General features: G+C 44.4%; 1 protein-coding gene across 2 annotated transcripts in view; it reads left to right on the top strand.

The window, feature by feature from the left end:
• The first annotated feature begins 1,788 nt into the window (after positions 1–1,788).
• The window catches only part of LOC137334074 (plexin-B1-like), a 184,586-nt gene continuing 163,813 nt past the window's right edge, over positions 1,789–22,561 (top strand). For both annotated transcript variants that reach the window (XM_067998532.1, XM_067998531.1), the window contains exon 1: positions 1,789–2,213. The gene's annotated coding sequence lies outside the window, so the exon portion shown is untranslated. The remainder of the gene's footprint in view (positions 2,214–22,561) is intronic.

Raw genomic sequence — 22,561 nt, 5'->3', positions numbered from 1 at the left:
TTCCTCAGGGCAGTGTCTTAAGCCCATCCATTTTCAGCTGCTTCATCAATGACCTTCCCTCCATCATAAGGTCAGAAGTGGGGATGCTCGCTAATGATTGCACAGTGATCAGTTCCATTCGCAACCCCTCAAATAATGAGGCAGTCTGTGCCCGCATGCAACAAGACCTGGACAACACTGAGGCTTGGACTGATAAGTGGCAAGTAACATTCACACCAGACAAGTGCCAGGCAATGACCATCTCCAAAAAGAGAGAATGTAACCACCTCCCTTTGACATTCAATGGCAATACCATCACCGAATCCCCCACCATCAACATCCTGGGGGTCACCATTGACCAGAAGCTTAACTGGCCAGCCACAAAAATACTGTGGCTACAAGAGCAGGTCAGAGGCTGGGTATTCTGTGGCGAGTGACTCACCTCCTGACTCCCCAAAGCCTTTTCACCATCTACAAGACATATGTCAGGAATACTCTCCACTTGTCTGGATGAGTGCAGCTCCAACAACCCTCAAGAAGCCCAACACCATCCAGGACAAAGCAGCCTGCTTGATTGTCACCCCATCCACCACCTTAAACATTCACCACTAGTGCTCCGTGGCTGCAGTGTGTACCATCTACAAGATGCACTGCAGCGTCTCACCAAGACTTCTTCAACAGAGCCTCCTAAACCCACGACCTCTACCACCCAGAAGGACAAGGGCAGCAGGTGCATGGGAACACCACCACCTGGACGTTCCCCTCCAAGTCACACACCATCTTGACTTGGAAATGTATTGTCGTTCCTTCATCGTCACTGGGTCAAAATCTTGGAACTCCCTACCTAACAGCACTGTGGGAGAACCTTCACCACACGGACTGCAGCGGTTCAAGAAGGCAGCTCACCACCACCTTCTCAAGGGCAATTAGGGATGGGCAATAAATGTTGGCCTTGCCAGCGATGCCCACATCCCATGAATGAATTTTAAAAATGTCTCCTCAAGGAGGGTTTGGAAGTTGGTCTCATTGAAATTGTGAGCTCTTCTTCCATACCTCCTTGCAATGCACTAATCCCTTCTTTGGCTGAATGTGCCAGATGCTTCAGTGAAAGACATTCTGATAAGGGGGACAAAATGACACATGAGCCATTCAGTCCAGGTACCTAACAGTGAACTCAGTGTTCCAAACACTTTGCTATCTACCTGCCAATTACCCCCCAGCCTGCTGCTGCAATCTTGGCTTTTTAAAGGTTGCACTCTAATTTTCAAGCACCACCCCAGCACATTACTCCCATTTCAAGTGGGATTTGTGCTGAATATCCTCCATTGGATATGCAAATGAGCTGACCCATAAATGCTAGCGGATCCAACTCTGTAGAGCATCAGTGGGTGCAGTTCCTGACTCGGCGCAAATCCAGAGCAACTCACCACGTGGAATTTTAGGGCCTGTATCTATAATATGACTGTGCAATTACCAGCTGTATCTATAACAGGAATGTTTGTACCATTACTGACCTTGTTGATATCAGCACTAACTGTCAGATTGTGCCTTTATCATGTTTCATTGTCCTAGTACTGATTACCTCCATAACATGATTGACTTCCTATCTGTAATAGGACAAATTGAATCATTACTGACTATGTAAGAATGCAGATATCATCTGTAACAACTGGTGTTTATTGGAAGTCTCACAACATGTGTGTTTGTGGCTTGTTTGAATAAGATGTGAGTAAGAACTGGGGGCACACAAGGCTTCATCAGTTGATCGTTGCCCTTTTAAGTCTCTGCCCAATAGTCGAAGGGTGTGTGCAGTGAGAGTGATGTCATCTGCTGGGCGGGTCTTACTCCTTTCAGAACCTGTGTGTGTCTGTGGAGTGCAGAGTACATGTGATCTCCCAGTGTGCTGATTATAATGTAAAAGAGGTTCATTAAGTGCCTGTGAATTGGGAGTGAGAGTCTGCAAACAGCAGCAACACAAGAGAGCTTTCTTCTCACATGCCGAGCCTACCAACTGAACAGAGGGACAGAGAGGATTTAAAAAAAAAATTAAACATCATCCTATGAAGCAGGGTCCTTGTGCTGTGCAGAAAGTCCTGGGAATTAAACTTGCTGATATACTAACCAGAATCCTGAGCTGTGGGAGCGTGGATTAAGTGCTGATCAGCTTTGGAACTGCTGTTAACCGTGTGAATCACAGAAGCAAAGCCTGAGTTTTAAAAAAGAAACTTTTCAAGGTAAGGAGACAAATAGATTACTGTTAGTTTTTAGGGAGTGATAGTTATTGTGCATTTTAAATCTCTTTTCTCCCCTCCTGTGGAACTGTTTTTTTTGTGGAGGAGAGGGGGTAGCATGTTGTTCTGCTGAATACTTTAAAGTGGAAAAAGTTCAGTTCCTTTGTTCTTATTGTTTTATTTGAGGTGAATGAATAGTTTCAGAAAAGGGGAGGGAGGGGGGATGGGACAGACGGGGGACAATTCCTTGCTGTCATTCACCGGCAGCTGTTCTTTTCTTTCTCGTTGCGGGTATTCTCCTTTTGGGTCACTGAAGCGCTCACATATTCAAAGGGGGCAAAACTTTTTTTTTGGCGGCAGGGGGCTGGTGTTGCTTGAAAAATTGGCTTACCACCACTCTCAGGAGAGTGGACTTGAAAACTTGGTCAAGAAACTTAGTCCTGTGAGGAGGTTGTATGTTGGAAGTGGCGGGTCTGTCCACAGCAATGTGAGGTGCTTCACACAGGAATTACATTCTTCTCTGGAGCCTCCTCAGAAATTGTGGAAGTGGTGCCTCAAATTCCAACAAACTTCGAAACATTGTTTTTGGTAAAAACGAAGCAATTAAAAGTATGAAATTCTCCTGGGAAATGTTGTCGATTCCTATTGATTTGTCTACCAACGTTTATGGACTTCTGGCGGTGGTGTAATTGGTGCAAAGAACTCAGGCCTGCGATATGACAGCAGTCAGGGATTGTATGATACTGTACCTGTTTTAAACGGTTTCTGTCAGATGCAAAGCCTCTCGTCCTTCTCCGAGGCAATAGCTGGTGTTGCCATTCTTTAAATAAAACGTTTCATTTAAATGATCACATTTCTTGACTGTGGGTGCTGTATTGCAGGATGGGGGAGATGTGCTATTACAATGATTCTCTGACGAGACACAGTCATTTTTTTCAAGGTATTGTTAGTTCAGAGCTCCTCCTGGAATATTGCTAGCTTTGGATTTATTTTAAATGATGTGGACCCATCTTGTTTTCATAACAACAGATTGAACATATTGGAAGAGATAGTTGGTCCATCTGTATGCTATGCTACTCTCATACCCTCGATTGTTTTCTCTGCCAAACATCTATCCTATTCCCTCTTGAATTTGCCAACATTGTCCTCCTCCCTGAACATCTGTTCTGTTTATTCACCACCCTCTGTGTAAAGTAGTTACATCTAAGCTCTCTATTTAGTTTCCCTCTTCTGCTCTCAAGTTCGTGCTTCCTTTTTGTAGATGTGGACTTTTTAAAAAAAAATTGTGCTGGAACTCTAGCTATTGCTGTACTTCAGATACTGTGTTTTTTAAAAGTATACTGTTGTATATGAGCTACTTCTTTCCTCTTTCTCTTCCCTGAACAACGTGGCTGCTGTAGCTGAGGGGAGAATTTGCCACCCTCCTCCCAGGCCACTGTGATTACAGCTCCCATTGTTGCAACAAAAACCTCAATCCTCCATATCCCCCATCTCCTCACCTCATCCTCCCCATTTCCATTTGAATCCGTCTTTGATTTTTTCCCCCCCCTTTTTCCCATGTGGCAAGATGCTTGACACCTCCACAGGCCGCACAGCTGAGATTGGAAACTCAGTGGAGTGGGATATCAAACTGGGAATTGTGCTATTTTCACTCCACACCTCTCCCAAATTGTCCAGTTAAGATTGCAAACTGACTGTACCAACAGTTTGGAAAAGGGGGAGGCGAAGAGAGAAAGGGATGAATCCATGTTGGGTTATACCTTTTTCATCCAATTTTATTCCTTCCTCTCCTCACCTGATGGCATTGATTCTCCTACTGGAGTATGGTTCCGTGGGTGGCAATCGCCCTCTGGTATTGCACCTAAGTGGCTATTATTGATGTCATCCTTGTCTGAGTGCTGGCAGGCTATTCAACAATGTAGGAGAACGCAACCAAGCCAAATCCGGTCCACATGTGACGTCCAGAAGCATGCACTTCCAGTAGGGGATCACTGTATAATGATCAAGTATAGGAACCCTGGCAGGTTCCCCCACAATGTAGGGGCTCTGTGACCAACTGCAGCAACTGTATCACTGCCCCAGCTGTGATCAGCTAATAGCACAGATCAGGAATTGAGCCTGGTCTGTGTGGCCCAGGGGTGGTGACTTTACCTGTGAGCCATTAAGGGAGCCCAGGTTATACTTACTACTCCTCCTTCAAAATATCTGTCGTTACTGTGGGACAGTGCACTGCCCAGAGTATATGCAATCATTGATAGCTGTGGGAGGTTTGAATACTTTTATATGCACCCATGGTTCATGGCATTCCCTGGTTGGATGCCCATTTTGAATACCTGCCATGAAATCACTTCTTTGTTTAGCTTGCCACAGTGCTACCCTGATTGTTCATGCGCACATGTAAGGTTTGTGGCTGCCGGCAGTAGAATATCATTACCTTTTTATATCAAGACTGAAACTGGATCTCGGCCACGGTGGCAGTAGGAGGCGTTACATTTAGGGACAGGACGATCGGCAAGGGTTCCCAACTCTTGATCGCTATAAGTGACCTCTGGCTGGAAGTGCACATTGTGAATGTTGGATGACGACTGGTTCATGCTTGGGTGTGGCATCCTCCAGAGTTGGATGGACAGTTTTGAGGCTCGCACGAAGAATGGCCACTTGAGTGAGGAGGGTGACTAAAGTTCCGTAGAACTGTACCCTAATGAAAGAGTCAGTGCCCTGAGGACAGGAAGGTAGGAGAAAACTGGAGAGGAAAAAAAAAACTGAATCTGACCACACTGCAAGTTTTTGGTGTTTTCCTCAGTTTGTGAGATCATGTACTATAGGCCTTCAAAAATGCCTTGAGGCTGCTCTGTTGTGTACAGAAGTTATGACACACTTAGATTGAAACTGTGGGAAATTAATATTGTAACTTAATAAATCTTAACTTGACTGTCTAACCACTAAACAGTGTTCAGTGGTAACTTGAATTTTTTTTAAATCCCAGTAATCAGATGTACGTTTTGAGATGAGCTTTACATTCTAGTCTAGTCTGTGTTTGACCACTGGATGTAGTTTTGTTACTGCCTTTTAAGTATCGTAGGTAAATTGTCCCTACCTGTTTTATTTCCCTGATCCCCAAGATTGTGCCATTGGTGTCTGTACCTCCTTGGATTATTTTTTAATAATGCATAGTTTCTTTAAAATCTAGAAGTTGTAAATTTGTTGTGTGTAACTTAAAGATTTTTCAGACTATTGTGGAGTGATATCATTAAGTTCATAATACAAGCACCGTGATTGTGCGCAATGTAACTGGAGAATCACAAGCTTTTCAATTTATTGAATTACCCTGTACATCATTAAGTACCTTTTTGTGTTTATGGTAGTTTTAACCAGTTAAAATGTGGAAGATCCTTGTATTGTGCAGCTGTATCACAGGGTCCGGAGCTGGGCTGCAGTGATGGTGAATTTCCACAATAATCAGTCCTGGTTCCCTGTTAGTTATTAATATCCTTGGCATAATGTTAAAGTTTGCTGATGATGTTCAACTGTATTGGCAAGTTCAATGCCCCTGTCCTTGCAAATCATTCAAAGCTGCTAGTACAGAAGAGTGATAACTGCTTTTCAATATTGATAAATGTAAGACAGTCCACATAGGAGCTCAAATGAGGAATGCAAGAAAGAAAACTCTGGCCACTTGTCTCATCTGCCTCCTTCCATCTCTTTTCCTCTTCCATGAAAATGTGTCTAATGTGAGATGGTGAATGGCATGATGTACAAGAGTAAGGAAGTCTTACTACAAGTGTACAGGGCTTTGGTGAGACCTCACCTGGAGTACCGCGTAGAGTTTTGGACTCCTTATCTAAGGAAGGATATACTTGCCTTAGAGGCGGTGCAACAAAGGTTCACCTAGATTGATTCCTGGGATGAGAGGGTTGACCTATGAGGAGAGGTTGAGTTGATTGGGCCTACATTCTCTGGAGTTTAGAAGAATGAGAGGTGACCTCATTGAAACATAAGATTCTAAGAGGGCTTGACAGGGTAGATGCTGAGAGGCTGTTTCCCCTGGCTGGAGAGTCCAGAACTCGGAAACATTGCCTCAAGATAAGGGGTCGGACATTTAGAACTGAGATGAGGAGGAATTTTTTCACTTGAGGGTCGTGAATCTTTGGAATTCTCTACCCCAGAGGGCTGTGGATGCTGAGTCATTGATTATATTCAAGGCTGAGATAGATAAATTTTTGGACTCTAGGGGAATCAAGGGATATGGGGATCGTGCAGGAAAGTGGATTTGAGGTTGAAGATCAGCTAAGATCTTATTGAATGGCGGAGCAGGCTCGAGGGGCCGTAAGACCTACTCCTGCTCCGATTTCTTATATTCTAAATGTACAATGAGATGTACAGGGAATAAGGGCAAGCAATTAGTATCAAAACACCTAAGAGCATGACTGAAACCGTAATTGGATTGGTCACTGTATAGGCTCAAGAATGTGAAGAATTAAAAAAGAAGGTAACTGGAATGCTTGAGGATCTTGATCTTTTGAGCTATATTGTTGACTGACTCCGAAGGGCTGTTTTTTTTTCCTCTGCCATGTGCCCGAGAAATGGCTGCAATGCAGAGAAAAAATAGATAATGAATTCTTCGTTTCCATTTTGCTCCTGAAAGCACTGCACCCTCTGGCTTTTCTGGCATCTGCACCTGAAGAGGTTGCGACAATGTTAGTGCAAATGAATGTCAGAGGGCTTTGCACCCAGATTAGTGCTGGACAGTTCAGGGGCAAACTACCCCCATGCAAACCTGGCACAACAGGGGGAAAAAAAGTATCCAAAAAAAACCAACTGAACAAATACACAGGGGAGGTCAAGTAAACGTTTGTTAATAATTTTCCAAAGTTTCAGTTAGCTTCCTGCTCTTCTGTGCATGGATTGGAGTGACAGCAAAGCGCCCAGACTTCCTGAAGCACCCCATAGTGCACCCAGCTCTGTACGCCCGTTTTATTTTAATGAGGCCTCATAGAAAGATGGAGGTGCTGAGCTTGTGTTCTAGGAGCAGTGCCCTTCTGGTATGCTGCGCTCACAGTCCTCTTGTACAGCACTGCAGTCTTGAAAAGGTCAGCCTGTGTTCACTAGACTAAGAGGAGGATATAATTTTTGTATGTGCAAGTTTTCAGATGGGTCTATCACGTGTCACTGTCACACATGCAAATTTATGCATTGCATTTGAGCATTTTAAAAATAGAACAAAATCATTCCCAATGCTGAGAAACTGTCTCATTAGCAGAAAATACCTTCTAATTGACTTAGGGGTCAGACCTTATTTTTAAAAAAAACTCTGTCTGACCTCTAATTGACCTGCCCATCTTCCTTGGAACAATTAACCTTTACTTGACCCAGGAAGGTACACCTTGGATTTTAAGTGAACGTACCAAATTGCACACAGTTGTACGTTTTGTGATAATGTTCCTGCGGTTATAACACAACAGATCACCTGACTTACTGAGAGCAGGGCCATGGGAGATCCACTAGTATTTTCAAGTAATGAAAGGAATCATCAAGGTGGCAGTTGAGAAGTGCTTTGTGTAGATTAGGATCAAAGATGCAGGGATCATGATTATAAATGTGAGAAAAGCACAAAAGAAATGCAAGGTGAGTCTCTCCTTCTTTGTCATTAGTTGAATTGTGAGGATGTCTGAGTTCGAAAAGAGACTTTTTTTTGAGAATCCAATTTCATCAGCTCATTAATTATGAAGAAGAACAGACATTCTCACACTTTGTCAAAAGACAATTTCATCCTCCTTTAAGGTGGATGGGCCCTTTCTTGTTTCTGTTATGTTCCAAGTTGTAAACGCTCTTCTAATGGTCGAGGCATTCTGCTCAACCCATTCTTCCAGAAAATGGGGAAACATTTTCTTGAAAGTTGTTTTTTGCTGTGTAGATGGAATGATTTTAAAAAATGGATTAGTGCTGGGAATTAGACACTGGGGGAGTGTTCAGTATATACAGAGGGATTGTTTGGAGCCTGGAATTTCCATTTAATTCTGGTGTATTTGGCCTGACTCATGAGTGGGGAATCATGATTAATTGCAACCACTCCAGAGCTACAAGGACACTGGTACTGTACAGAATGCCTCAGGCGTCCCACTTTGAAGTAGCACAAGACCTAACAAAAGGATACAGAGTTCCTAAGTAAACAGACATGATGCATTTTTCTACAAACTCTGAAGGAAGGTGAAGACTGGAGACACTTTTTTCCCACTAAACTGCTGGTGCGTGGATCTTGCACAGGCGACAGAACTCGTGATTGTACATGACCAGACCTTCATGTGGCCGATGGCAGCAGAGACCCACTTTTTCATGATCTGTCACCAAAACTATAATCACCTTGTCTGGGCTGCTAAACACAGTGAGCCTGCATAATGCATCAATGTGTTAGAGTTGCGTTGCAAAATAGCGCCATGATTACGAGCACGCTGATGTATCATTCTCTGGCCTGCCCATTGCATCATAATGAAATTTTCCCAGGCCTGCTATCTGAGCCAGGCTTTCATTGATACCCGAAACAAAATGATACTATAAATGTGGCTGACGCATGGAGGTTGCTTGGTATCACTCACTTTGTACCCAATCTCCTTGAACTCTTTAGTGTAAAAGTGCCTTCAAACTAGTAAGGCAATATCAGTGCTCACTCCTATTTTGTGTTGTGTTTATGTAACGGTGCTACTGCCAACAGCACTTTGGGCTTCGGTATCAGCACTGTGATATAAACAAGGCAGTGCTGGTGCCTCCAGCTGCATGAAATGGTGCTTCAAGATGCAAATGTAAACATCCTCTGCAGGTGCTGCCTATGAATGAGGTTGTCAGAGTGCCGAATTAGGGGCAGTTTTGAGCTGTGGCCTCAAGCCTGCTAACTGTCCAAACTCAAGTTCCGTAAGGCCATTGTGTTTGACAGATGGGAAGAGCCTTTCATCACTATAGTCTAGGCTGGACTTGATTCCTTAGTCCAGAGGTGAAAGGCCAGTATCCAATGCACTGCATCAGCCAGTCCCTAGTTTTTAGTTCTAGCAGGTAACTGAAGACATTTGTCATCTGTCACTAACATTAGAAAGCAACTGTAGACAACAATGAACCAGGATGATCACCATTTCACCATTATTGGTTCACGCATATGCACGTATATTGTGTATGTGCTCCTCACACGGCCACCATGTACACAATAACATGAGTGTGCATTGACATAGGAACAGATTTACATGGTGACTTTCTGAGACTATTAACTTTACAATAAAGTTTGGAGGAAGAATAGTATTAAAAAAAAAACGTGTTCAGTATTTTAGATTTCTTGCAGCTACAGGTGGGTTATATTCTAGTTTATTGTTCAAGTGTTCTAGGCATCAGAAGTGGTCTGAGTCGATCCGCCACAGAATGGTAGGATGCAAGTTCTACTCCGTGATTTCCTGCATAGTGATTTTCCAAACCCGGCTGCACCATTCATGGAACCTAGAAGCGGAGGCCTTGCACAGGCTGCGGGGGCATTGAAGAGTGGGTTCCCCCTGGGGAGCTCTCGTCTCCCAGCAGTTGCCTCAAGTGGCATTGACAGAGTTCTGGAAGCCTGTTGCCTGCCTGCTCTTTTGGGGCCTGCTGTGTGGTGAGGAGTGACCAAAAGAGAAGCATTTATAGAGGGGGGAAAAAAATCAACATGGGAAATGGTGACAGAAATTCAAGTCTGCTGTGTTGACATTCATTTTAAGACCCTGTGCAAACTATTTAGAAATGATGAATATTACCAAAACAAATCCATCTCTTTGGCTGAATTTTTAATTCATTAAAGATATCCCACTCAAAGGCTCCATGCCCATTCGGGGTCTCCAGATAGTCCTTTTGTGAAAGGGCAGTAGTCCCCTGGTGCAGAACTTGATCACGGGACTGTGAAATAGTAAAATCGCCCAGACAAAAGAAAGAGATCATTAGTGGCTGGTGACTTAATCATGAAGGATCTTATCTATTGTGCAATGTGACATTTAATCTGCGCTGATTCGTGCACCCATAGTATTTCTGGACCAGGATAAGAGGTACTGATTCATGAAGCATGACAATTCTGTACCATGATAAAATGTATTGCGTAAAGCAGCTGAGTGTTCATATAGAGAGCGGTGCGGTTGATGGAATGTACACTTTTTTGTTTCCAATTTTCTCGCCTCTTCCTCTTTTGAAGGCATCACCTCCTTGATGAGATAGTGTTCAATGAATGACAACCGCCTTCCAATACTTCTCCCAAGTGCCCGTCCTTTTTACGGAGCATCAGGAGGTTATTCAACCACATAGGGCATCACAACCAAACCCAATCCACATGTAAGCAGCAACTTTGACTGATTTTTTTTTTCTTCCCCCTCCCCTTCATCCCTAATGCAGCTCTTTTAGTATTGGTTGCAGTGTACCTATAGTAGATATCGGCCAATTGAACCCAGGACTTCCCGGTCTGCACGAATGTAATATTGCTGCTATTTGTGATCCACAAATCATCAGGATCGTGAGTGTAAGTTTTATTTTAAATGCCCATGTATTGTACAGAAAATGTAAATGCCACTACCCACACGCCTACATTTTCTGCACGAATGGCGAATGTGAAAATACTGGTGCAAATCGCAAGTATTGATGATGCTGTGGGAGCCCCACGTGAAGGCAATGCTAATACACCTGCTCCCCGAGTGATCGGCTGGCCTCTGATGGTCCAGCCATCCTATAAAAGGCGAGTGACATCAGCCTTGGTGACTCTTTTAAATGTTTTGTTAAGTACGTGAGAGAGTGCCTGGCCTGCCCACAAGAGCACAGACAAGATTGGGCTCTTTCTGTATAGGGTATTGTAAAACTCGAGTATAGTTGGTAAAAGATTCACCTCCATTTAAGGTGTACTGTGCTGCTAGACTTTAGCCTATTCTCTGACTAACCATGAGCAATGCCATGGGAGATCTACTAGTATTCATGTATTTTTTTCCCTATTGGTTCTTCCTTCCTCTCCTGAGGGCACTAATGCAATGTGGCTCATGGGTGCCTGCAGTCCTTGAGTAGCTTGCCTAAATGCCAATTTTTGAGGCACGTCTGGACAGTGAGTGCCTGTTTGACTGTTGAGAGTATGCCTCACCCTCGGCCAAGCCTCACCCTGTCCTTACTCTGTCTCTACGTAAGCGAGCACTTTCCAGTACAGGTCAGGATAGTGAATAAAGAAAGAAATACTTGCATTTATATAGCGTCTTTCGTAACTTCTGGACGTCCAAAAGCACTTCACAGCCAATGAAGTACTTTTGAAGTGTAGTCACTTTTGTAATGTAGGAAACGCAGCAGCCAATTTTCCCACAGCGAGAAAGAGAAGGAAACTTAGACCAATTGTCACTCCTTTTTCTTCCCTCCCCTCCCATGTCCCTTCTTGCCCAGGAGCACTGCCAGTGTCCTGGCTGAGATCAGCTAGCTCAGCACAGGTCAGAGACATTTCTCTCAGCTAAATGTTTTCTGGATCAGTTAATTGACCCCAAGTGATTAAAATGCTGCAACAGGTGTAATTTAAAATCCATGAAGGAGAATGAGCACTGAAAAGGTTAAGGTCGATCTGTGCATTGCTGAGAGCAATCACTTTGTTGGAAGATTTAGACGCAGTAAGCCTTGGGGGGGAAAAAATGTTTTTCTTTACAGCTTTTCTCTGCTGTAAGTTGTGCCAAGAGCTTGGAATATTCGGAATACTTTGTTGAAAAATCACCAGATCCCCGCCATATCAAGAACAGGTGCAGCCTAGTAATTATTTGAACAGTATTGACCGTGTGAGTGCCTCCGAAGTTTGTAATGATGCTCGAAAGAAGAACGGAGGCGGCTGCAGTCTGGGTGGGGGGGGGGGTGGGGGGTTGGTGCTGGCTAATGGGGAGGGGGCAGCAGTCTAAACCGAAAAGCATAATTCAAGCCTTTTGGACACTGCGACGCGTTAGGGACAAGGGGGTGGTGATGCCAAACATGAGTGGGTTTCTTTATAATAGCTTCCATTAATTTGCCTGCTATTTGCAGTTGTCCTCCACATCATGGGTGGCCTTCAATAGATTTGCTCCCCTTTATGTTTCTGGGCCAGCAACTACAGTCTGCCACATTCTAGGATATTGCAGAAGTTGGGATATATATCTATATATATCTCTCTATCTCTCTATGAATTGTACAGCACTGAAGAAGACCATTGAGCCCATTGTGCCTGTGCTGGATCTTTGAAAGAGCGATCTAATTAGTCCCACTCCCCCATTCTTTCCCCATAGCACTGCAAAATCTTTTATATAATAGAGAGATTGGGATTATTGTTCTCAACAAGTAACCATCGACTAGAGGTTAGGTGCAAATGGTAAAACGCTGTATGAGCAAAGTCCTTCCGCTGAATAGGCTGGGCCAGTGACTGTGTGCATGTTTGGACTGGAGGATAGATATTGGCAATACATGTGGGTGTGCGTTGCCAGTCCCCCCCCCCCCCCCCCCACTGACGGGACTTGCGGGCCGCTATCAGTAGTGGCTCTACACTGCACTGCTGCTGTTCATGCGTTTGCTGCCTATGTTAAATTTCAAATGTGTAAAAGTAGCCAATGTGACTTTTGTCACAGAGTAGGTTGTAATTTTGCTTGCTGGCAAGCTCCTGTCGCAGGTTCAGAATGCGAGATATGAGTCCTGAACATTCGTGTAACATTGCACCTGCTTTGATAATTAGCAGCCATGTGTGACTGTGCATTTTATTTTAAACTTTAAACGTAACATTTATCTGTGAGCTGTTCTCCAAAATTTGAACAATTTCTAATGGGACCACAGTTTGGATATTTGTGTCGTTGAATGTGGTGAGAGGAAACGTTTTAATTTTCTCCCCTCCTTAAAGGTGCTGACTCATTCTGGGGTATTACTGCACAGGTGTTGGGCATCCTGCAGTAGTACTTCACCCAACTGGTCATTCTTCTTGTGTTTAGCCTAGGACAATGAATGTTGGTTGGCTGTTTGATCAGGGGGACATCACTGTAGTTGGAAGGTCCATATGTTCACACATATATGGACCTTCCACCTTGGGTCAATGACTAGTGAGCAGGAGTGTGAACCTTGCCTGATTTTTCTACCTTCTTCCCTCCCCACCCGCTTCTTCCTGCCAGTGTATTTACCCACTGAAGCAACTGTTGAATGTTAACCCACATGAAGAATGGATTGATGCATTCAAAGCCACATGGTGTCTGTTAAAGAGCCAGCACAGTCTGGGAAGTTTTCTGGCACGACACTTCATCAGTGTTTTGTAAATAGAGGAAAGTAGAAATAAGACTTACATTTATATTGCACCTTCGTTCTAACTTTTATGTAGGCAAATACAACAGCCATTTTTGTATGCAGCATGATCCCACAAACAGTAATGAGACAAATGACCAGTTAAACTGTTTTTGATGGTATTTGCTAAGGGAGGAGTGTTAGCCAGGAGAATCTCCTGCTCGTATGATGTGGGATTTTTAACGTTCACTTGAACCAGCAGCACAAGCAGATAGAATCTCAGTTCAGTATCTGATCCGAAGGAAGGCACCTCCACTAATGCAGCACTCCCTCAGTACTACACTGAAGTGCCAGATTAGGTGTCAACTCAAATCCTGGTGTGGGTGTTGGATCTATAACCTTTGGACCAAAGTTGAAAGTGCTACCAATGGAGTCAAGTTGACGCTACAGGGTGAGACCATGTTGGAGTGTAAACTTTTCTGGGTGACTAGTTAGGTGGCATTGAAGCAAAGCTTTTAATCCCTAGTGTCAGAGGACTGAGTTGTAAGGAAAGGGTAGAAAAAGTTGGCCTCTTAAGGTTTCCTCTCAAAGCTGAAGGAGGTGTGAAAGGTACTAAGTAGAATAGGAAAGGTTAGTGCTGAGTACTATTCCAAGCTAGATCATGACTGCAGGAAAAGGGGACACTGGTATAAACCTGTCAAGGGCAAGTTTGGGACTGATGTCAGGAAGCACTTCTTCACACTACAAGTGATTAATACCTGGAGTGGCCTTCCTGGTGGGGGAAGTAGAGGCAAAAACTCTGGAGTCATTCAAGAGATAGTTGGATGCTGCAAATGGGCGGTGGGGTGGAGTTGTTAGTTTTTAAGGGAAGGATGAGTTAGATGGGCCTTTTGCTCCTGGTAATGCAATCTCTGTCTAATGATTAACTATTATTGTTAAAAATTCTTTCTTCAAATAAACATTGTAAAGTTTGGCATACTTTTTGCATAGGTCATGGGGTAAAGAACATAAGAACATAAGAAATAGGAGCAGGAGTAGGCCAATCGGCCCCTCGAGCCTGCTCCGCCATTCAATAAGATCATGGCTGATCTGATCCTAACCTCAAATCTAAATTCATGTCCAATTTCCTGCCCGCTCCCCGTAACCCCTAATTCCCTTTACTTCTAGGAAACTGTCTATTTCTGTTTTAAATTTATTTAATGATGTAGCTTCCACAGCTTCCTGGGGCAGCAAATTACTGACCTACTACCCTCTGAGTGAAGAAGTTTCTCCTCATCTCAGTTTTGAAAGAGCAGCCCCTTATTCTAAGATTATGCCCCCTAGTTCCAGTTCCACCCATCCTTGGGAACATCCTTACCGCATCCACCCGATCAAGCCCCTTCACAATCTTATATGTTTCAATAAGATCGCCTCTCATTCTTCTGAGCTCCAATGAGTAGAGTCCCAATCTACTCAACCTCTCCTCATATGTCCGCCCCCCTCATCCCCGGGATTAACCGAGTGAACCTTCTTTGTACTGCCTCGAGAGCAAGTATGTCTTTTCTGTTGGTGTTAGCTTTTTAATCAAATGTGTGAGGAGTTTGAAAGCTAATTGAAAGAACAAAGATCTCCCTGTGGCTCAGCAGTAAAGGCACTGGCCCATGTGGAACTGAGCGATGCAGACCATAGACCCTTGGCCTAATCTCACCCAGGTTGATGGTTGTTGCGATACAATTGGCCTCAGTGCCCATGGGCTAGGGATGAATAAATTTAGCAAGGGCTACACCTCACTATCCAGTGACTTCTGCTAAAAGTCTGGGTTTTGCCATGATGGTCCCCTTTCTCCACCCCCCCCCACCCCCCCAAATTGCCATGAAACTTTCTAGGCTCACCTATGAAAAATGGCCACTAAGTGAGGTATCAGAGGTTGACTAATGCCTGTGGAACTTTTCCCTGGCATGAGTCAATGCCGTTAAATAAAGGAGTGAAAGAAAGGAGCTCTTCCTTGTTAACTTCTCCAGCGTATTAATTTAAGAAAATCTCCTAATGAGGAGGAACGTTTAGTCTGTGCGTTGGGCTGCAGCTCTGTAAAGACATGGGGGGAAGATTTTCAGTGGCAATGAAAATCGGGTAGTTTTTAGAACAGGCGGCCGATCCAGTTTTAAGCCGAGCGGGCAAGTTGAAAAGTTGAAGTTTTGTGTCGGTTCGGGGCTCTGATTCCTGCTCAGCTGACTTCTGAGCAAGTGATTCAAAGGATTGGTGACTGATGTTTTTTTCTTTCTTCCTTGATGCCTGATCCAGAGGCTTGTGGGGGGGGGGGGGGGGGCGGTGTAGAGCATCAAGATAAAACTCCGAGCCTGTAGAGCTATTTCACATCAACGCTTTTCTACAAGTTTATCTGAAGGATTTCAGCCAGCAGCAATCCAAGGCATTCACTTGCCTATGTGGGCACATATTGAGCAGCATTTGGTCGTCTGCCTATGCTGTCCACTTGGCCCAGGCACATGGGCTGTAGTTAATATGTGGTGTAAATAAAGAGATCAGCTTTAAACTGGTTGGGTTCCTCCATGGGAACTGGGTGAGAGTTAGTGCTGCTGTCCAATTTATATCACTATCACAATGATTATGCGCATACATTGCAGTTGTGTTTGTACATGATCTGTGCATCACATGCGCAAGTCTAATTCTTTAAGATTTCTAATCCCGAAGGGTATAACTGGCCCTGGGCCACTGTTACAAATTTCAGATCTCCACTAGATATTCTTGGGTTAAGTGTCACCAGTCTCTCTTGTAGCTGAACACTGTCTCCTAAGATCAGGAGTTTGCCTTTACTGCCCAATATCTAGTTAAACGATAGCGTGACCAATGTGGTGGTTGGGGGGAGGAGGTCAGAAAAATAAAATTTGTGTGAACTGGATACTATAATTTACATGTGCTCAATGTTCTCCTACCTTTTCTGAAGGCGGTCTCATGAACACTTTGATGTGAGGAGGCTAATTATAAACCAACAGTCTGATTTATTTTCTGTATAATATGAGACCAACCACATTAAAGTTTTCAGTCGATTTTAATCTATTTTGTTACGCTTCTCGTAGCATAGAAAATAACAAAGCATGCCACCCAACATCCCTGTTAGCACTTTTCTAACTAGCTGTTTCTCTGAAACTTGTCGGGACTAAACTTACTCTGTGTCCGACTTGCTTTCCAGATTTTCATAGAATGTCTGTCTGACCGACCTTTCTTAGGTAAGCAAAGGCTTGACCTCTGACCGTTTTCTAGTTCAGCTGCCAATCAAACCGACTACCACCATCCTTGGTGAGGTCTTCACTTGCAGAACCAACACCCCCCCACACTGAGATCAGGTGAATGAAGCCATTCAATCCGTATGCAGGAGCACTTGCTAGAATGTCATTGTCTCAAACTGGTATGATTTGGAGGAATCACCATTCTGGACAGATACTTTATTTGCATATACTGGAAACTTTGTATTCCTGGAAACCTTTGTGTTGTGGATGTAACTTTAGTGAGCTGAAGTTAACTTAAGAACATCATCCTGATATGAGTTGATCTCGAAATCCCTTTCAGGCCAAATAGTCAAAAATCCTGAATTGAGGGTCACCAATATCAACAGCAACTTGCATTTATATAGCACCTTTTAACATAGTAAAACGTCCCATGGTGTTTCACAGGAGCATTATCACCGACCATATTAGGACAGGAAGAGGTAGGTTTTAAGGAGCATCTTAAAGGAGAGGTAGGGAGGCGGAGGGATTTAGGGAGGGAATTCCAGAGCTTAGGGCCTAGGCTGCTGATGTAACCTTTGGTGTTCCATATAACCTTTGGTAAAGCATTAATTAAATTGGCAAAAAATTCAGATTTCAAGCAAATCTGACTTCAGGGATGCTCAAAAAGCGAAATTTGTTGTTATGGTAACACTATGTAACCAGAGTTCATTTTCCCCACACGATACCATCATGGTTGAAGGTCCCATGATGCACTGCTGTAAACTAACTGCATTTTTTCCTTGCACCCTAAAATTTCCACCATGTTTTTCTTAATTTTCTCCCTTTTCCTATTCTGAAGGTGTTGCCTCTTGTTTGGGTACTATTCTATGAGTGCCACATGTCTTCCATTACCTTATCTATGAGGCCATTCTTCGTGTGAGCTTAAATGATGAGAGGCAACAAGCTATTTGACTACATGGGGCATCACAACCAAACCTGATTCTGTCTTTCTGCCAACTTCTATTCCTCTTTCCACAGGCATCATTGGATAGTGATCAGTAATGAAATTCCTGTTTTTATTCCCTTTCTTCCTCCCCGCACCACCCCCCCAATTTACCTCGAGCTGAGGCCAATTGTATTGGCCTCATTTCCACCCTGGCTGAGATCTGCTAACTCTGTGTAGACTCGGGGGAAGCAACCTGAGATCGTCCGGAGTCAGTTCCACACTGGGCACTGTGCTCGCTAACCCGAACCTTCAGGGAAAGTTTCATTTCTGCCATTTTTGGCAGAGGTCTTCATGCGTTCTTTGAGCAGCTGGATGAATGAGTAGGTGGGCAGGTGGGTGAATGAACTAGTGAGCCCCTCCGAACGCTACTGTGTGCAGGGCGGACAGGCTGTGTACAGATTGATTTGGAGGGTGTGGGACAGCGGGGTGTTTTTTTTTTGCTGACTGGAGGAGTTGACAGCAGTGGGACAATAAACGTCCAGAGCAGATGGTGCAGTGTGGCCTGTGTGCATCTCCTCACAGTTTGTTTGAAGGATGCCTTGCTTCTTTAGGATGTTTGGTATTTTTTCTCTGTAGTTCAGTTCCATTTTAAGTTTGTTATTTGTATCTTCTATCCACTTGTTTCTTTCTTGCCTCAGACGGGTTACCTATTTTTAACCAATTCATTCTGTGCACTGAGTGCACACTTCTGAGTATAGTCCCGAGGGGCTAAGTCCTGATAGAGATTGCGATTGCATTTGTATGTAAAATTGTCAAGCCACACACTAAGTTTGTATTTACAATCATGCTCTGTCTTGGCAGTGATCAATGCCAGTGCTAGTTTTATTCCTTACAGAGTCAGTACATTCTCTAGTTTAGCAGTGTTTCTGCATGAAAACCAGTCATGAAACCAGGTTAAATCCATTCTAAGAACACTTTACACTGAGTTACTTCCCTTTCCTCCCACTGCATTTATTCTAATTCTTCACAAGTGTTCTTTTACAAATTGGTAGTCAGTCAACTTGAGAGATTGTAGGAAATAAGTAAGGTGCTGATTTTGGGAAGTGAATAAAACTTTCTATATTTGAGGAGGTAAAGACTGTTAGGACTCAGACAGATGTTGGCCTAGTAGCAGACTAGGCTGTGATATATTCCATGTTTGAATAGCTTCCGACACTCTGTCTAAGCTCACACATGAAGACTGGCCACTTGGACAAGGTGCCTGAAGGTAGAATCCGTACCCCAGCAAGAGTTGGCTCCTTCAGGAGGGGAGGGGGAAGAAACAAACTTGATATCCAATAATTTATCTTCCACTCTCCTAACATTAAAATGAGAGAGGTTAAATATTTTTTATTTTTATGTCTCTAACCATCACAATGCCGTTGACAGTCTGCAAGAGTTGAATACCCCAATAATAAAGTGTTCATAATGGCAGTAAACTGATCCACCCATCATCTTGATTTGTGGAGCCAGCCGTCTTCCGATGTTTCCCAGGGGTTGTAGCAACCAGGCCAGAGATAAGTAATGGTTTTCCCTATTGCTTTGTATTGCTGACACCTGGGACCACATTGTCAGCCAGTAACGCAATATCATTCGTGACCTGGAAGGGGGTGGGGTCACCGAAAACCATTTTCATCTCTTGCTTCCTTTGGGATTTCCAGACTGTGCAGATACGACTACCCAGTTACCTCTGGAGGGAGTTATTATTTAACTTTTAAATTCATTGCAACACTGAGCAAGAACATTTTTCTTGTCGTCACATGCTCTGAATGGTTCATTATTTTTGTATGTTTTTAGTATTCCCCTTTCCTTCTTTAGGATAATTTTAACAGGAAAGCTGAGTGATTGACTGTGGCAGTGCCTGTCTCATTTACCCAAGTCCCCAGGAGGGAGCAAGGCAATGGGAGGCTTCTCCAGGATGAATATTGTCCAGGAGATTGGGGTTACTGCTTATTCTTTACAATTAGTGCTTGTGGGATCTTTATTATCCGAACGATGAACAGATGGGCCTCTGTTGATATCTCATTTGATGGATAGAATCTGTCAGTGCTGTCACTGAACTTATTTAAAGCATTGGTACCGCCATGCTGTAGAAAAATTATGCTTTGTGCAATAGGATTTGGTGTCTGATATACTTGTCTGATACCCTTAAAACAGCACCTTCGATTTCTCCCACTGTGACTATCCCCATGACTGGGCATGTAACCACTAATCTCACTCCAGGACTTGGGCCAATGCCTGTTCAAGTGATTTGGGTGGGCATTAAAAGATCCCATGGTACTAGAAGAAGAGCAGTAAGTTCTGCTGGTTTTTTTTTGGGGGGGGGTGGTGGTTGTCTAGGACTTGGGGCATAGCCTAAAAATTAGAGCCAGGATTTTCAGGAGTCAAGTTAGGAAACACTTCTACATGCAAATGGCGGTAGAAGTTTGGAACTCTTCTGCAAATGGCAGTTGATGCTAGCTCAATTGTTAATTTTAAATCTGAGATTGATAGATTTTTGTTAACCAAAGGTGATGAGGGTTATGGGGCTAAGCGGGTATACGGAGTTAGGTCACAGATCAGCCTTGATCTCATTGAATGGTGGAACAGGTCCAAAGGGCTAAATGGCCTTCTGCTGTTCCTATGTTCCCAATGATCCCTATGCTGTTATCTCAGCCAATATTTGTCCTTCAACCATCACCAGCAAAAATAGATTAAACCGGTCATTCATGTCATTGCTGTTTGTGGAATGTCACTGGGCACAAAATGGTTGCTACTTTCTTCTACATAAGAGTAACTGCAATTCCTTGTTTGTGAAGCACTTTGGGATGTCCTAAGAGACATTATAAGATGCTGAATGAAGACACGGGGTGAAATTCAATTTTGGCACGGGCACAAAGCAAGTGGTAATGGATTGACCCCCTGTTACACACCCTGCTCAATTTTCCATTCCATTGAAGTTAGTGCAAAGGAAAATCAGGCAGGGCGTATAACGGACAGCCAAATAGCCACTGCCCATTTTGTACCCCCACTGAAGTTGAATTTCACCTCTACATTTTTTTTCTCTTTTTATTTTTATTTCACCCTAATGTTAAACAGCTCAAAACGCCCTCTCCAGATGCAGCTCCAGCGTGGAAAGTACAAAATCTATAATTTGTGCTGCAGGGTGTTTTTCCAAATTCAAGTGGATGCAATTCAAAAATTTCACACGCCCACCATTCTGCTTCAGTGTGAGTGCATGAAGATGCCATCTGCCCACTGTTATACTTTCACTGAATCATAGTGATCACAGCAGAGCAGCTCTGTAACTCCAGGTGTTTTTTTGCATAAACTTTTCGACGGAGGACAGATGGGGCAGAATGGTCCAACTGGACGGAGCATTCCGTGGCGGTGTGGCTAGGCCCATCCTTTGCAACACCGGGGATAGGTAGAACCTCAGCGTGTAGTGACACTTTGTGTTTGCGTACCAAGAGTCCACGCAAAGCTTGATGCAGCCGCACACGAAAGTAGCCATCAGGATGAGGGCCACATTGGGCACACCTTTCCCCACTTTCTCTGGAGATTTGTACATCGTGTCCTTGCGGACACGGTCCATTTTTGATCTCCAGACAAAGCAGATGATGGCTCGGGTGACTGTCGCGGCGCAGGAGCGAGGTATGGGCCAGACCTGTGTCACGTACAGCAACACCGAGAGCACCTCTCACCTGATGACCAGGTTTTTGCCCACGATCGAGAGGGATCGTCGATTCCACAGTCCCAGTTTCTGCTTCACCTTAGAAATACGCTCCTTCCAGTTCTTGGTGCACGCCCCGGCCCCCCTGAACCAGATTCCCAGCACCTTCAGGTAATCCGACCTAACGGTGAAGGGGACAAAGGGTCAGTCGGTCCAGTTCCCAAAGAACATGGCCTCGCTCTTGGTACGATTTACCCTGGTCCCTGAGGTCAGTTCGAACTGGTCGCAGATGCTCATCAATCTGCGGACCGACAGCTGATCCGAGCAAAAGACGGCGATGTCGTCCATCTACAGGGAGGCCTTGACCTGGTGCTGCCTGGGATCGTCATCCCTCTTATGCCCGCATCCCTTCTGATGGACTCGGTAAAGGGTTCGAGGCAGCACACGAACAAGACTGAGGAGAGAGGACAGCCCTACCTGACTCCAGATTTGATCGGAAAGCTTTCTGATTCCCACCTGTTGATTGAAACGGCACTACTGATGTTTGTGTAGAGCAGTTGGATCCAATTGCGGATTCCCTCCCCAAACCCCATTTTGGAGATCACGTCCATCATGTACGTGTGGGATATTCTGTCAAAGGCCTTCTCCCGGTCCAGGCTGATCAGGCAAGTGTTCACCCCCCCCCCCCCCCCCCCCCCCCCCCCCGTCCTGTACGTAGGCGATCGTATCCCTGAGTAGCACCAGGCTATCAGAGATCTTCCTGCCTGGTACAGCGCAAATCTGATCGAGGTGAATCACCACCTCCAGGGCTGACTTGACCTGATTGGCGATGACCTTGGACAGAATTTTGTAGTCCACGTTAAGTAGTGAGATGGGTCGCCAATTTTTGATTTCTTCCCTCTTCCCCCTTCCGCTTGTAGATGAGGGTGATGATGCCTTTCCGCATGGAGTCTGACATGCTGCCTGCCAGGAGCATACCCCGGTACACTTCCAGCAGGTCTGGGCCTATCCAATCCCACGGAGCCAAGTACAACTCTACCAGTAAGCCGTCGCTTCCGGGAGTCCTACTCTTCTCGAAGGAACGGACGACCTTTGTCAGTTCTTCCAGAGTTAGCGGATGATCCAGACTCTCTCGCTTGCTAGACGACAAGCGAGAGAGTCTGTGTTAGACGACAAGAAGGATTGGGAGGCCTCGCTGTCTATGGGCTTCGCGTCGTACAGTCCGGCTTAAAAGGATTTGCAGATCCTCAGTATGTCGGGCTGCGAGGACGTG

This window comes from Heptranchias perlo, chromosome 17 (assembly GCF_035084215.1).
Source record: "Heptranchias perlo isolate sHepPer1 chromosome 17, sHepPer1.hap1, whole genome shotgun sequence".
NCBI lineage: Eukaryota > Metazoa > Chordata > Chondrichthyes > Hexanchiformes > Hexanchidae > Heptranchias > Heptranchias perlo.
Note: the sequence above shows the minus strand (reverse complement) of the source record. Positions and strands in the feature narration are given on the sequence as shown.